General features: G+C 35.7%; 1 protein-coding gene and 1 long non-coding RNA gene across 3 annotated transcripts in view; both read right to left on the minus strand.

The window, feature by feature from the left end:
* Positions 1-289: 289 nt before the first annotated feature.
* LOC138694732 (uncharacterized) lies at positions 290-7,631 on the minus strand. The gene is made up of 2 exons (XR_011331005.1): positions 7,419-7,631; positions 290-2,027 (listed from the first exon to the last, which is right to left on the minus strand). It is a non-coding gene; the product is annotated as an uncharacterized lncRNA (long non-coding RNA).
* A 1,853-nt stretch (positions 7,632-9,484) lies between these two features.
* Positions 9,485-16,384, minus strand: part of LOC138694734 (uncharacterized) — a 30,643-nt gene continuing 23,743 nt past the window's right edge. For both annotated transcript variants that reach the window (XR_011331007.1, XR_011331006.1), the window contains 2 exons: positions 14,037-14,163; positions 9,485-11,321 (listed from right to left, as the gene is read on the minus strand). The gene's annotated coding sequence lies outside the window, so the exon portion shown is untranslated. The remainder of the gene's footprint in view (positions 11,322-14,036; positions 14,164-16,384) is intronic.

The following is a 16,384-nucleotide window of genomic DNA, read 5'->3' on the forward strand; positions in this document are numbered from 1 at the left end:
AGCTTTTTTAATTTCCGAGAATTGAAAGAAAACATACCGTTCGTGTATCGTACACTATTTTGTGCGAAGATCGTTTATTACATACCTGAAAGAGGAATTTCTAATTAGTTGCAATGAAATCTCCATCTTGGTTTCTGTTCAATGACGGTAAATTTGTAAAACAAAAATATCTATCTTCAACATTGTTGCTTTAAAATGTTTTCTGTGTTTGCTATACTCCAGCAAGTCGTGATATACGTCTGTCTTTTTTTTTTTCCCCAGTCCATAAATGCGAATTTAAAACAAACGGTAAGGTTATGTAATGATTTATTTTTCATTTTAATATTTTAACAATTTATTTATATAACATATTGCAGTAATAACATGGGCATCTAGAATCTTGTTGATTTTTTCACGGCTTCCTTAATGTTACTTGCATCACGAATCCAGTAACTTTAGTGGAGTTGTAGAGTTTACTTAATGTTTGCAAATATTTAAAAACAATAATTAACAGTGCAATTTAGGTGAAATTGCAGTGGTAAGTTTCCAATTTATAATTATTACTATATTGAACGTCTCTAAAAATAATATGTTAGAAGCCTAAAGCAGTAAAATCAATATGTCACTTAAGCGGTAAGAAGAGGGAAATTGTTATGTTGGGAATACTGAATGTGGAATTTTAGACTTACCGCGGATTGGTTATGTGCGGAAACCAAGTAAATACGCACGATCTCGCACAAAATAAAATATGAACAATTTTATTAAAGTTCTCTTACTTCTGAAAAACACTATATTATAGTACATAATTTTGTATTTTTACAGCTAATGCATCACTGAGGAATAAGGAATACCTGTTGCCTTCTATTTACTAGAAGCAAATCTATTCTAAGTGCTTAATGGATTATGCATTAAGATAGGCCAAGCCTGATTCCTCTGCCTCAACTCTTTTCTTAAATATTATAGAGGGATTCTAGGCTAGACGAATAGAGCGCAGAACAAGGATAACAAGGGGAATACGGGGAGAACAAGGAGAATTCAAGAAGTATAAGGGAATATAAGGAGAACAAGGGGATGGCAAAGAGAACAAGAGGAACAGAAGAAGAGGAATACAAAAAGAAGAAAAGACAAGAATAAAAATGGGAAGACAAGAACAAGGGGAATACAAGTAGAATAAGGGAATAACAAAGAGAATAAGGGGAATAAAAGAAGAACAAGAGAAGTACAAGGAGAATAAGGGAATAACAATGCGAATAAGGATATAACAACTAGAACAAGGGCAATGCTTGAAGAGTAAGGGAAATACAAGGAAAACGAAAAGACGAAGAAAACAAAGAGGAGAAGGAAAATACAATGAGTCAAAGGAAATAGCAGTAGAAGGAGAATAGGCCTACAAGAAGAACAATGAAAATGCACGAAGAGGAAGATAAGGGGATACAAGGTAAAGAAGACAAGGTGCATTTTTACCACCACCATACATAGTACTTCTACGTCAAAACCAAACCAGGTAATGAGCTCTACTGGGACTTAGATATGCGCCCAACCACAGCATAGACGCCAATCGCTAGTCCACGCCGGTGGTCGTGTGAAACTTCATGAAAGTCACTCATCTTACTTCATTTTGAAGTAATTTCGTTTCATTATACAAGTTGCACTGAATTTAACCCCAGAGTGTTTATATTTTCGTAAATTTCTCGCAAATATCTGAATTCTGGTTTCCCAAGATATCTATCACACACGACCAATGTCCCCCACACACGGGCGTCAACTTCATAGTTGCGTGGTCATATCCGATGCCGCCCTCCAGTACTTCGGCTTCGGGAGACGGAGTGTGCTTGTTTTTAGGACGACACGCAATGCCTGTGATCACATGAGATGGGTGGCGGAATCTGAACGTATAGGAGCTTCCTGACCAACGATTCACTTCTTGCTTGTATATCAAAGTACCCAAGTTCGGGACTCCTTCCACGTGTGAGCACTGTGGCAAGTCGCAACCATTCATTCGCCTGAACACTGAAGAGAAGGCTCGCTGAAGCAAACCCGTTTCAGCACTGAAATGATAGGAATGTTGCAACAGTTAACATAGACATAGTTACCTTTGTCAATATGCAGATAGTACGACACATAAACAGATAGTAATACTGTAGTTGTAGTAGTAGCAGCGGTAGGCCTAGTAGTAGTCTATACTAAAAGCCAGGTTATGAACCGATTAAACAGGAAGTAGTTGGGAGGGCGAGAGGAAAGTGCGGGTTAGAGGGGTAGCCTGTGCAATGATGACACGTTGAGTGTGGGGGGTGGAGGGGAGAACGAGAACGGAGCTTTTCATTGGACCTCACTGGAAAATGTCGTCTGCTAACGAAAATCTGGCAACGGAATCACGGAGACAGTGTAGCCAGTTCATTTGCAGTACCACGTGCATTACGAGTTGCATTTCGTACCAGCGTCATTAGCTCGTGCTTTCTTAAAAACAGTAATTTTAATTACTAATATTGTGGATAGTGTTATCGAGAACTATACACAGTAGGTATTTTAAACATATCGGTGACAAACGCTGAACACGCTTTGAATCTCGCGCCACTATGCGGCAACAGAGCTCAGAAAGAGAGCAACAGAACGTTGCTTCCGGTTTAGTCGGTTCATAACCTGGCTTTTAGTATAGTAGCAGTAGCATTAGCATTAGCAGAAGTAGTAATGGCACCATTAGTAAGAGCGGTAATAATAAGTAGGAACCCTTACTTACTTACTAGCTTTTAAGGAACCCGGAGGTTCATTGCCGCCCTCACATAAGCCCGCCATTGGTCCCTATACTGAGCAAGATTAATCCAGTCTCTATCATCATAGCCCACCTCTCTCAAATCCATTTTAATATTATCTTCCCATCTACGTCTCGGCCTCCCCAAAGGTATTTTTCCCTCCGGCCTCCCAACTAACACTCTATATGCATTTCTGGAGTCGCCCATACGTGCTACATCCCCTGCCCATCTCAAACGTCTGGATTTAATGTTCCTAATTATGTCAGGTGAAGAATACAATGCGTGCAGTTCTGTGTTGTGTAACTTTCTCCATTCTCCTGTAACTTCATCCCTCTTAGCCCCAAATATTTTTCTAAGCACCTTATTCTCAAACACCCTTAACCTATGGTCCTCTCCCAAAGTGAGAGTCAAGTTTCACAACCATAGAGAACAACGGTAATATAACTGTTTTATAAATTCTAACTTTCAGATTTTTTGACAACAGACTGGATGATAAAAGCTTCTCAACCGAATAATAACAGCCATTTCCCATATTTATTCTGTTTAATTTCCTCCCAAGTATAATTTATATTTGTTACTGTTGCTCCCAGGTATTTGCATTTTTCCACCTCTTCAAAGGATAAATTTCCAATTTTTATATTTCCATTTCGTACAATATTCTGGTCACGAGACATACATAATCCTATATTTTGTGTTTTCAGGATTTACTTCCAAACCTATTTCTTTACTTGCTTCAGGTAAAATTCCCGTATTCTCCCTAATCGTTTGTGGATTTTCTCCTAACATATTTAAGTCATCCGCATAGACAAGCAGCTGATGTAACCCGTTCAATTCCAAACCCTCTCTGTTATCCTGGACTCTCCTAATGGCATACTCAAGAGCAAAGTTAAAAAGTAAAGGTGATAGTGCATCTCCTTGCTTTAGCCCGCAGTGAATTGGAAACGCATTTGAGAGAAACTGACCTACACGGACTATGCTGTACGTTTCACTGAGACACATTTTAATTAATCGAACTAGTTTCTTGGGAATACCAAATTCAATAAGAATATCACATAAAACTTCTCTCTTAACAAGTGGAGACCCTATTTATGGTAATAGCGATATACGCGAAATTTCCTGTAAACTCTGTATTTTTGCCTTTTTGGGTATTTATTGCAAAAATATGCCATTCGCAGCGGATTTATAAGCGCGAAATGAGCCATATAGCGCGAAATGTCGCGAAATAACGAAATACACGCGAAACATGCGAAACTGGCGAAAGATAAATATTGTCATTCAGGTTTTTAAATACTAGTTCATATTAATGTCATGAGGGAGAAGCACTTGTCAGTGCATCGTCACGTGACTGTGCTAGTGACGTCAGTATGTCGTCACACAGCTTGGCTTATGGCTTATGGCGGCACGGCAGCTTGCTGCGGTGTTCCCAGGTCGCGTCTTTCTTTGTCGAGTGTGTTAGTAGGCTTTTTCACCAGACATACAGTAGACTTCGAAATTGGATTAAAATGCCGAAAAGTAAAGTCTATGTAAAAGAAGCTGCAGGTTATGCAATGATGATCTTTATCTAATGTTCTTAAAGGTTTGCGTGAAGATCTTGGAATCTGCTCAGAGAAGTTTCTACAAACACTGGTTTCCTCCCACAAATGTAGACACCTAAAGGGGGTTTCTCAGCCTACTCTAAAACTGTGACAACAAACAGGACAAACCTTCGCCCTAAGAGTACCGAATATGATTAGTGTTCATATTTTAAAATTGTAAATCAAGCAATTGAAGGGGGTGAGAATGAGATAGTCCAAAATCACACTTTCAACAATTATCCTTTTCAGTGATAGTTCATTTCTTACACATATGGGGAAGCTGCTAGTAAAATATTATAAAAATTACTCAACAAATGAAATAAGTGTACACCGAAGAAACTATGATGTCGCACCTAACAGCATAGGTCTCTGAAGCTTTAATACGCTCGCCTGTAAAATTTTGTCTGTGTGGCTTAGGACTAAGTTATATCATTCTCCCCCTCCAACTGATTATGTAAGTTAATCGGACGAAAGAATAGCACAACCACACCTTGAGATAAGATAATACATAAAACAATGATTTTACAAGCATCTACTGCAAGGAGAGAAAGCGAATCATCACCAGTTTCATTGGAATCCTTAAGGGAATGGAATACTGAGATTATACTGTATTTCAAACTTCTCAATGCCTCTAAGTGATTTTATGTGCAGTGAAATCACATAAATATGTAGAACAAATTTTGTCAAAATGTTGCAGTGAAAATATTATGTATTTTTTAAATTAGTCTCGGTTATTAAATAACATATAAACAATTCAACTTTGCATATAATTACTTTCCGTACGCCTAAATGTGCTAAATTTGAAGATAACAGTACATAAAATGAAGTATGGATTATTTCAATTATCTTTTTCAATCTCTTTCCATATTATTATTAAATATATTTGAAAATCTCAACGTGCTGTTGTAAACAAAATAAAATAAATACAACACTACATTTTCATTCCAAATGAATAATGAATACAAGTATAGAATTTAATTATTGTCGTTTTAATCACTACAGAAGTACAATGATTTTAGGATCCATATATGATAATTATTTTTTTCAATACGTTTTACTTTCAGAGAAAAGTTCAACAATTTGATTTATATATTTGTCTTTTATTACTACTTATAAAAATATCTATAAAATATTGCAATATGCCTCACCGATTCTTACTCATTAATCTCTGACATTTTGTGCATATAGATATACAGTCCGCATTTCAAGAGAAGATCCGAGCAAGGAATGCGAGTTTTTCCCCCATTCAAATAACCTATCCCCGACACTGAACCGGCCGGCCATTGACTGAGCCTTGTTTGTCCCAGCCGGCCAATGACACCACTCTCATTCTCCTGTTCCTTCAAAAACGCTGAGTTACTGGCTTACTCTCCTCTTACCCCGGAAGGACCATACTCCCCTCGCAGGGATCATCTCGTGAAATTTGGACGTGAGGACGAGCCAATTTTGCAAGGGTCATTCAAAATCCAATTTCCCAACTATAAAAGGGAATTAACAAATGTAAGCAACAAACCAACTGCACATTAAATAATTTTGTTGATCAGATTTCTCACTTGTTTTGTGATATACCCCAACAATCCCTTAGGTATGGCGTCTTCCTTCTACTTACATTAACAATCGCACATTGAAAAAAATAACTAAATTTTAGATAAGATAAGGCCATAGTGTTATTCGTCTCATGATAGTGCATTAATTTATCACTGGATATCAAGAGTTTATATGTACTACAACCATACCACTAGTCGCTAAATTCTTTGATAGGCGATGTAGAGGACAGCACACGCGCAATTTACTCTAGTAAAAAAAAAAAAAAACAGTCAGAAACATCCACCGTTATAAGAATGAAAGTTGAATGTGTTTTTGTAAAGTATGTGGAATTCAGGTAATAATTATTTAATTTTAATTGTTTATATGGTACTTAATATCAATGTCACTAATGCCCATATAATTTATAGTATACGTATATTATTAATATAGGCCTAAAGTTAAAAGAATAAATTGCATGCAAGGCACTCGTATAAGTTTAAATGTTGAGATAATACACTACGTTGTAGAATATTATGTTTTTACGACACCTGAGAAATTGTAAGATGGCAATTGAGTCTGAAGAGCTCTAAATTGTACTTGCATCCTACAGTTTTTTATATAAACTGATGAAATATTTATATAAAATCTGATAAAAGGGAATGTCTTTCCTATAAGTTATTTATTGTGTTTAAATCACTGTCAAACTGCAGCAAAATTTTTGTTCACTTCAGGCTATTTTTGCTAGTGAAAACTTAATAGTAAAAAATCCACCGTTTTCTGAAAATTTCTGTGTCTCTTTACGTAATTTTCCATATACCATTCAACTATTTTTTATAGAAAATTATAAAAGAAAACACTTTTCTAAATTATAAAAGAAAACACTTTTCTTATAAGTTATTTATGTTGTTGAAATCACTGTCAGACTGCAGAAAAAAAGTTTGTTCACTTCTATTTTTCCTAGTGAAAACCAAATGGTGAAAAATTCCAAGTTTTATGAAAATTTGTATACCCCTTAACATATTTTTAGTAGGTTATTTTACGACGCTTTATCAACAGCTTAGGTTATTTAGCGTCCGAATGAGATGAAGGTGAAATGAGTCCGGGGTCCAGCACCGAAAGTTACCCAACATTTGCTCATATTGGGTTGAGGGAAAACCCGGAAAAACCTCAACCAGATAACTTGCCCCAAACGGGAATCGAACCCGGGCCACCTGGTTTCGCGGCCAGACGCGCTAACCGTTACTCCACAGGTGTGGACTCCCTTAACATATTTTTCCATACACCGAAGAAATATTTTTTACAGAAACTGGTGAAAGAAAATGCATTTCATACAAGTTATTTATGTTGTTAAAACCACTGTCAACCTGCAGTAACATTTTTGTTCACTTCTATTTTTGCTAGTGAAAACATAATAGTGACAAAACTTTCGTTTTCTGAAAATTTTTGTGCCTCTTCACGTAAATAAATCCTCAAATAATCCGTGTACCGTGTTTCGTTAATATCGGCTCACAGGTATTCAAGTTATCATAGGCACACGCAGCACTTAAGTGACGTAAAATAAATGATAACTTCAATGGAAATTACTTACAAGGAATGAAATATAAAGGTTAACAGTTTTATAAACATTCCTCTTCGTCTGCTTCTGCACATAGCACGGCCATGCATTTCGTCCACTTCGTCGAATTCTTCTTTCTTCATTCTGTGCATTATAGCACGCAGTACAGAACACCTACTGGTACCTCTTCAGTCGTGTGCAGGTGAATACGTAACTAGCTATGCTCAGTAGATAGCGAGACGATGAGATGATAGTGGTGACCTTGTCCTTCTCTAAAATGACACAATGTTTACTCGCAGCCATATTGTGTCCTAAGGCAATTCACAGCCATTTGCGAAATGTATACGAGTTCATGGAAATAGAAATACATAAATGTGCCCAATTTACAACATACTTCTATAGCAAATATGACTACTGTATGTAACAGCAGTCCAGGAATGTATAAATTGAACAGGTATACGATCCTAATTGCTACAAAATGACAAATGATTCAACGTATTTTTACGTACGCCCACATAATACAACCCCTAAAACTTACGTATATTATGAGAAATTAAATACTCGCATTTTGTTTAGAGAAAAAAAAATTAATAAATTATAAGGATATATGAAATAAATAATAAATAATGAAATACAACAAATGTTTAGTACCAGAAAATAAATAGCCTAGCTATAAAACCAAGAAATCACATATATATTATTTTAATGTACCGAAGTAAGCTTACATATGGTGTTTCCATGGAGATATTCTGCGTCATCGTACGATGAAAGAGTAGTGGAACGGAGAAAAATTCTCTCCGGTACCGGGATTTGAACCCGGGTTTTTAGCTCTACGTGCTGATGCTTTATCCACTAAGCCACACCGGATTCCCATCCTGGTGTCGGATCGAATCCTCTCGGTTTAGTTTCACCTCTTGGGTTCCCTCTAGTGGCCGCCCTCTGTACTACGTCATAGATGTCTATGAACGTAGGACTAATTCTTTGTAAAATTAGGCAGTAAAAATATTTTCCTAGAATTATAACGTGAATATACAGCACTAAGTACAAACAAAACTATTGTTACTTGAAAGTTTCTCGTCTTGAAAAGATGTTCCTCTGCATGTAGATTAAACTCATGTTCTTTATCTCCGTTTGATAAAAAAAACTGATCATTCATTCATTCATAGTTTTCTACCCAAGGGCAAAGCCAGTTTTCTCCAATCTTTCCTACCTTCAGCCTTCCTCTTTGTCTCCTCATATGATCTATTTATCTTAATGTCGCCTATCATATGATATCTTCTTCTGCCCCGAGCTCTTCTCCCGTTCACCAATCCTTCCAGTGCATCCTTCAGTAGGCAGTTTCTTCTCAGCCAGTGACTCAACCGGTTTCTTTTTCTCTTTCTGATCGGTTTCAGCGTCATTTTTTCTTCACCCACCTTTACAACATCGCTTCATTTTTATTCTGTCTGTCCATTACACATGGTCCATTTTTCTCCATATCCACATTTCAAATGCTTCTAGTCGCTTCTCTTCACTTCGTCATAATATCCATGTTTCTGCCTCACAGAATGCAAATAAGACGAAGATCATGGTTATCAGAAGAAAAATGAACAAGGTAAACGTGTGAATTCTAAATGAGGCAGTACAGCAAATGGACAGCTTCAAATACATGGGTAGTACTATAAGCAACATCATGAGCTGCTGCCAGGAAGTCAAAAGGAAGATAGCAATGGCAAAGGAAGCTTTTAATAGAAAAAGGAGCACCTTCTGCAGACCTCTGGAGAAAGAACTAAGGAAGAGACTAGTGAAGTACTTTGTATGATACCCCTTAATATCGTCTCCTCTTCCGCTAACAACGCCATGTAATCAGCAAATCTTATGTAGTTTATTCTTCTTCCTCATACTAATCACCTCTCCCAATTTCTGACAACAGTTCTTCACTAAATCCTCCAAGTAGATGTTGAACAGGGTAGGTGACAAACGGCATCCTTATCGTAGGCTATGTCTCTCCCTATTTCACTTCCCTTTGACATTTCTTCCGGACGACTTGGGATATTCAACTGTTAATTGCATTGAAAAAAAAAGTATGAAAAGGACAAATGTGTTAAATAACGTTTACATTACACATTACAACGAAATTTATTTATACTAAGACACAATGCATTACATTGTCAATAAAATGTTTCAAAACGTAAATGTAAATGCTTACATCAAAATGAGCATGTACTATTTCAAGATATCATACTCAGGAAAGATAAAGAACATTTCTTAAAACTAACCTAGAGTTTGACATGGTCACTGACGTTCAGATGACTTGCACTCAAAGTACAAAAAGAAATCTTAAATTAAGATGTACAGGATAATCACTATTTCTCTGAGTGCACTGCATTTCGTGAAATAGTGGAATCTGAATGTGTAGGGAAGTAAATAACAAGACCTAACACTTGTAATACCAGGGCAATGAATCATATTGTACTTTCAATTTGTTACTAATGTAAAATAGAAGATATTCCCTCTGTTCCAAAATATGGTATAGAAAGATGTCATTTATTCAGTTACAAAATATGGTATACACTTGTTAAAGTTCTCAGTAATATAATGTAACTTTAATACATCTTCTAGATACTTATTTCCTTGATAAATTAACACAAGAAAAACAAATAAATAAAGTACATTTCATTCTGTGTGATGTCAAATTAATAAAAGAGAAAACAAACATTGTTTTGAGAGAAGCAAATTAACATAAAACTGCAATAAATTACAAATCGTTTTTATACAACTGTTGTGTCTTAGATGTTCTATTCATAATTGACTGGTTTAGCGTTACGTTTTCTGCAACAGGGACATCACAGCAGGTGCCAATTTTATGTCTGTCCATAATGAAGTATTTAAATACTTTGGTTTTGATGCACTAAAGAAGACTGGAAACATTCATAACTGCATTGTCTGATAGTAGCTTCACTACTGAACAGAATACCACACCGCGAAACATTTTGAGCATGCACTTGCAATAATCAAACTTATTTTGTCTGTTACTATAGGCCTACCATATTTAGGAACGGAGGGAGTATCTTTCTTGAACACTCTTCGTGGAAATATCCAATGGAAAATATGAGACGCAGATATCCAAAACTGAACATATAAATGCACTGAATTGTATTTTTGCATACATTTTATAATTGATGTCGTTTCATGTTGCATTGTTAGAAATCTATGCATATTTTAAACAATTTTCAATATCAACATTAAAGATAATATATAGTAGAATTTATTCAAAATATGTCCAAATTTTGTAGATTTTAAAGTTCATAATAAGACACTTTCATCTTGTATATTACCTATATGTAATTTACAAAATTCATGTACGAAAAATACACTCTTAAAAACATTTCACAAACTTTTCCCAAACTTCTTTCAAATCAAGAACGCAAATCAGCCATACTTCTATTCACGCAATGTCTTTAAAGTGTGACCAAAGACAGTTAAAAGATCTTGGCACAAAAACAAATTTTCATGTCATTTGAAACATAAGACGATACCATGAAATAGAAACCTCAGTATGGCACAGAAAATGCGGAACCACAAAAAGGAAATAGTTTCTGTGTTCATTACTCAGGAACTCCGCAGATGCAAACAGTGCAACCCCATTCGCCACTTTCTACCGGGGTAAGGCAAATTCTAACTTCATTATAGTTTATTCCGCCTTGAACCACTTCTGCTTCTGGAGACTGAATATCATCGCTTACTGGAACGCATGAAATTCCTGTGATTATTTGACCACTTCTCAGTTTGTGGGAGAACGTATACGGCGACCTTGTTGTTCTTCTGACTAGCATTTTATATACTTCATTTCCGACATCAGGAGTTCCTTCGATAAAAACATTCTGCGGAATAGTATGAAACCAGCTACGCAGCCAATTCCAGGCACTTTTAAACGCATCTGTCACAAATGCGCATCTGAAAAAAAATAACAGTTAAACTACTATATAACTCAACACATGAACTATATCTACATAAGATCCCTTCATAGTACAATCAGATACAAGGGTACTAAGTGCATTATAACGGAATCGAGCAATTTTTTTTCCTATTTCCGAGATTCTATTATGCACGTAACACATATGTATTGGATACTAATTTTGCACGATCATAGTTTTAGAATTGCAAATACTGTATAATTGTAAATATTTTTTGCACCGAAAATAGAGAATAAATTTAGAGTTTTTTTCAAGAGCTTTGCGTATTGTTTCATTGTAGGTCAACACATAACTACAAGTAAGTAACCCCAAGAATATAGTTTGTTAATGTTGCACCATTTTAGTCAATGTAACTATTATAGGGCCTACATTCAAGGGAATATTATTTTTCTAAAGAGATTAGTAAAAGTTGGTGATATAATACATCCGATACATCACAGCAGCTAAGATTGAAAGCGATGATTCTGATAAGTCCGTGGACATAAATATTGAGGAGTGACGGAAAATTTACTGTCATTTATTGGCTCCTGAAAAATCTGCACATACAGCCTTAGTATTCTCATGTCCTAAGACAGCACTAAACATGCTATGAGTTATAACAATAATTGTTTGTCTATAGTGTGGCAAGAGACTAAACATAACAATTCCATTCTTTCGTCGCGCATTATGTCATTCTTTCACACCATTAACTGATAACGAGAAGTGTAACGGAGAGGTAAACCATCATACACTTAAGATTGTCCTGAAATACGCCAACGCAGTAGGAACAGAATAAAACTATATTACACTATTTGGACAGAGTAAACCATTCTTTACAGGATAAGATCCGCACTCTTCCACAGACTCAAGTCAAATTACTTATCCCCCCCCCCTCCGATCAGACGATCGGTAGGAGCACTATGTTTCTGCGCGTTTTGAAACGCTTGTTGCCTGGCTATAGCAACCAAGTGAGTGTTGTAAATCGAAGTCACAAGGCCTTTCAACAATAGTGGTATTAAAAAAAAAAAACATTAGCGTGCAAAAATATGTAAACATTATATGCCTATTTATGTTTATTATCAATCCGTTCACATCACTGCTATACTGTATCAGTGTGGCCAAGTGAGCGGTTTTGTAGCTAAATCTGGTGTTTTCAGGACTATGACCAGCTACAGAATTTTACCGTCAGCGGCTAGCTATTTATTTGGCGTTTTTTTTTTCCGGTAGAGGGAGATGATATTTTAAGTTCTTCTTTTTCTGTAAAGATGTTAGTCTAGAATTGTTTTTGTATGCACTTACGGACAACAATGTTAGTTAATCATAAACCAGAGTGTTGTATGGTATTATCACATTTTTCTATTGTGATAGTATAAAATATCAACGTTTTGTGTCAACTCGATTTGGTTCAATCATGTCCATTTCCTGCCTCATCCATTGTTGCTGTACAATGCCGAATTCATTAAACTCTTAATATATTGTGTGCATTGTTTTTGTAAATGAATTGGTGTATTTTAGCATAAAGAGAACTGAATTATTATTTTCCTTTATGATAACCTATATGATATACTATTTAATTTATCATTCCGCATTATAGTTTATGTAATACATACTTAAAACTTAAAACCAGACTCATTGTTGGCAGGACGTGCCTGCTCAGTGTGAAATCAGATTTCGAACCGACTGTTGTGATTGTGAATGTGATTATTTCCGAAGTATCCAGTATATTCTTGATCTATGTACTTCATTCAATTTTGAAGAAATATGCAGCGTAGAATTCTACGAGATGAAGACGATTTTGCATAGAACATAGAGCTTACAAAGTGATACACATTTTCCATAATTTCGTCTATATTTATATAAAATCCTCCAGTTCCTAAAACTGTATATTTTCTATTTCAAATTTGGAAGTGATGTGTTAAGTAAAATTTGGAGTTTTTTTTAACTACAGTTTAGCGGCTTTTTAAGCTTGTGCAGCGGTAAATGGAATTGTGAGTTGGCAACACTGTACTGTACAGTGCATAATTCATAGAAATAAGTTGTAAGAAGGATGAAGATAACAGATGCATATTTTTCTCTCGTTTCCATTTGTGTTTATGCTGTGTAAAAAGTGTGCTTGAAACTTATCAAAGACAACATAAAGGTGGACTTTAAATTGGCTTATAACTCCAGAAAATAGCATAATACCATCAGCCAAACTAAACTCACTATATGAATCCTGCAGTAGCTGCGTGGTCTAGGCCATTAGCCTATTAATTATACGGTCCGAGTTCTAGCCCCAGATAGGCCTGGGATTTTTCAGTGAAAAATTCACAGTGACACTTATGGCGGACAAGATCACAGCAGGGTTTGCTCTCAAAGGTTTCCCATTATTCCAAGTCAGGCATCAACATAGTTTAGCCACATCTTCATTCCATAGTATTCTCCTATCGCCCAGGACGTGTAGGGTTGCTTGCTCGAAACCTGGATGCTCCGCGAACCTTAGCGCAGTCATCCAGCGCGGGTTGGGGAATGCGTCTAGTCGGAAGTTAATGATAATTATTATGACAAGTTAACAATTACTCATATGTATGGTGCGCTGTGTTGCAGGTGAATCTGTACAAGTTAGACGCAAACATTTACGTTCTAATTCACGGTTTCTATTCCGTAAAATTGATAAATACCGTAATCGATCACCTTTTGTGCAATTTGTGTTTTAAACCATATGGTGAATACATACACTATTTCTCCAATCTTTCCAACTCCTCCAAACAGTGTCAGTGCACCGGTATCAGCTATACGTTGCAAAGCCATATTCACCAGTTTAAAATACTATCTTCAAAATTGGCACGGCGAAATAAATGGCACTGAAACATAATGCAAATTATTAATTATAACAGTGAGATTCACAAGGAAGTAATGTTTAATTGTTATATATAATATAATAGTGCAAACAAGAGAAAGACCATGATCATCGGAAGAAAAAATGAAGAAGGTTAGCGTGCGAATTCCAAATAAGACTTTATTTAGGATGTACTATAAATAATAACATGAGATGTTGCTAGTAAGCCACAAGGAGAAGAGCAATAATTGCAAAGAAAGCTTTGAACAGAAAAAGGAACACGTTATGGAAAAAGAACTAAGACATTATATGGGGCAGAAACAAAGGCATTATGACGAAGTGAAGAGAAACGACTGGAAGCATTTGAAATATGGACAGCCTATGGATAAGAATGGAGCGTGTAGAATGGACAGACAGAATAAGAAATAAAACTGCTGGAAAGAGTGGGTGAAGAAAGAATAATGTTGAAACTGATCAGAAGGAGCAAATGAAACTGGTTGGACCACTGGCCTATTGAAGGAAGCACTGGAAGGAATGGTAAATGGAAGAAAAGTTCGAGACAGAAGAAGATATTAGGCGATAGCATTAAGATACACGGATCATATGCGGAGATTAAGAGGAAATTCGAAGGCAAATGGAAGCAGATAAAGATGTTTTATTGTATATAGCAGAAAAGAGATTACTTCGGTATGGCCACGACAGAAAAACAAAAGGAAACCGGTGGATAAACAGTCCTGAGTGAAATCCCACTAGAGAAAGGAAAAAGGACCGAGAAGATTATTCAGGAAAGAGGTTGAGGAGTGTACATGACGAAAAGAGTCTTAGAAGATTGAGAGTGGGGAAAATCGGACAGAATGGGAAATATGGATAAGAGAAGAACTGTAAAATCAGAATAATGATAATAATGAATACTACATACTTACTCCCAAATCTGTAATCCTGTTCTTGAAGTCCTTGTATGTGGAAAGTCCTTACAAAATAATGTTAACTTATTTTTAGTGAACGGTAGAGAATAATAAAGTGCCCAAAGAAATTGTTGCATATTATTGTATAACAAACTTATGAAGAAATATGAACATTTATTTGTTTGCTCAATAATATTCATCAATTTTCAATAAAATAATATGCAACAGTTTCTTTGAGCACTGTATATCAGTAAGGAAGAAATGGAATTGAGTATTGTAACTAATATGTCCATGGATTTCATAAAGGAACATAGGCGCCGGCTCCAGGGACGGCAACAGAAGCTGTTGACCCCCTTTTCGTTTGTCTTTTGCCCCGGTGACAACAATATTCGAACATGTTATATCAACAAGTGAAATCCACGGAAGGAGGAAGGGAAAATATCTTTATCTTAATAATTATTACTGGGAAGTGGTATAGGACCATTTCATTACAATTTCGTAAGTCGATTCATGTCTTGTTTATTAGTAGCTGAAATGGAGAGACCTAGTTGTGTTAAAAGTGTATGTAGCGGCCATGGATTGAGTTTTAATAATACTGTGGTGTTGTGTAAGAGCGCTGATATAAACATGAGCGGAAACAAGTAAATAATAATAATAATAATAATAATAATAATAATAATAATAATAATAATAATAATTATAGTAGTTTTTATTTCATGTTTTGACGTACTAAACAGCTGTCTCTAGCCAACAACAAAGTAACTAAATGGAAACTGAAAATATGGCATTAGAAATAAGATTAACTCCAATCCTTACTCCCCCTCCAAGTTCCATTTCTCATCTATGAAAAAAATATTCTAAAGTCATTGCTACTTTAACATACTATAGATATTCTATAAAAGATTATCGATCGTCTTCCTTTCAGAAAAGTTAAGCCGGTTACATATCATATTATGTTATGTTATGCTTTTAGGGTCCTCGCTAAAATATCACCCGTGGAACTATTAAAAACAGTACTTTCCTGTGTACAATCGGAATTTCATACGGCATAATTACTTGGGGATCGTCATCAAAATCGAGGATTCCTATTCGAACAGAAAGATAAATTGAGAAAACTCTGAATTTTACCTACATCCTACATTTTAGAGACAGTATGATTTGTTCATAATAACATAAGTTCCTATAAAAGAAATTCAATGTATTATGACTCTAAAACCAGAACATCCTATATTGATTTCAATCACCACAAGCTTACCAGAAGTTCTGTGCATCACAGGCTCCAATGTATTCTATACAATAAACAAACTCCCACAAAATATTATAGAACTCAACAGAAAACAA

The sequence above is a fragment of the Periplaneta americana genome, chromosome 2, assembly GCF_040183065.1.
Source record: "Periplaneta americana isolate PAMFEO1 chromosome 2, P.americana_PAMFEO1_priV1, whole genome shotgun sequence".
In the NCBI taxonomy this organism is placed as follows: Eukaryota; Metazoa; Arthropoda; class Insecta; order Blattodea; family Blattidae; genus Periplaneta; species Periplaneta americana.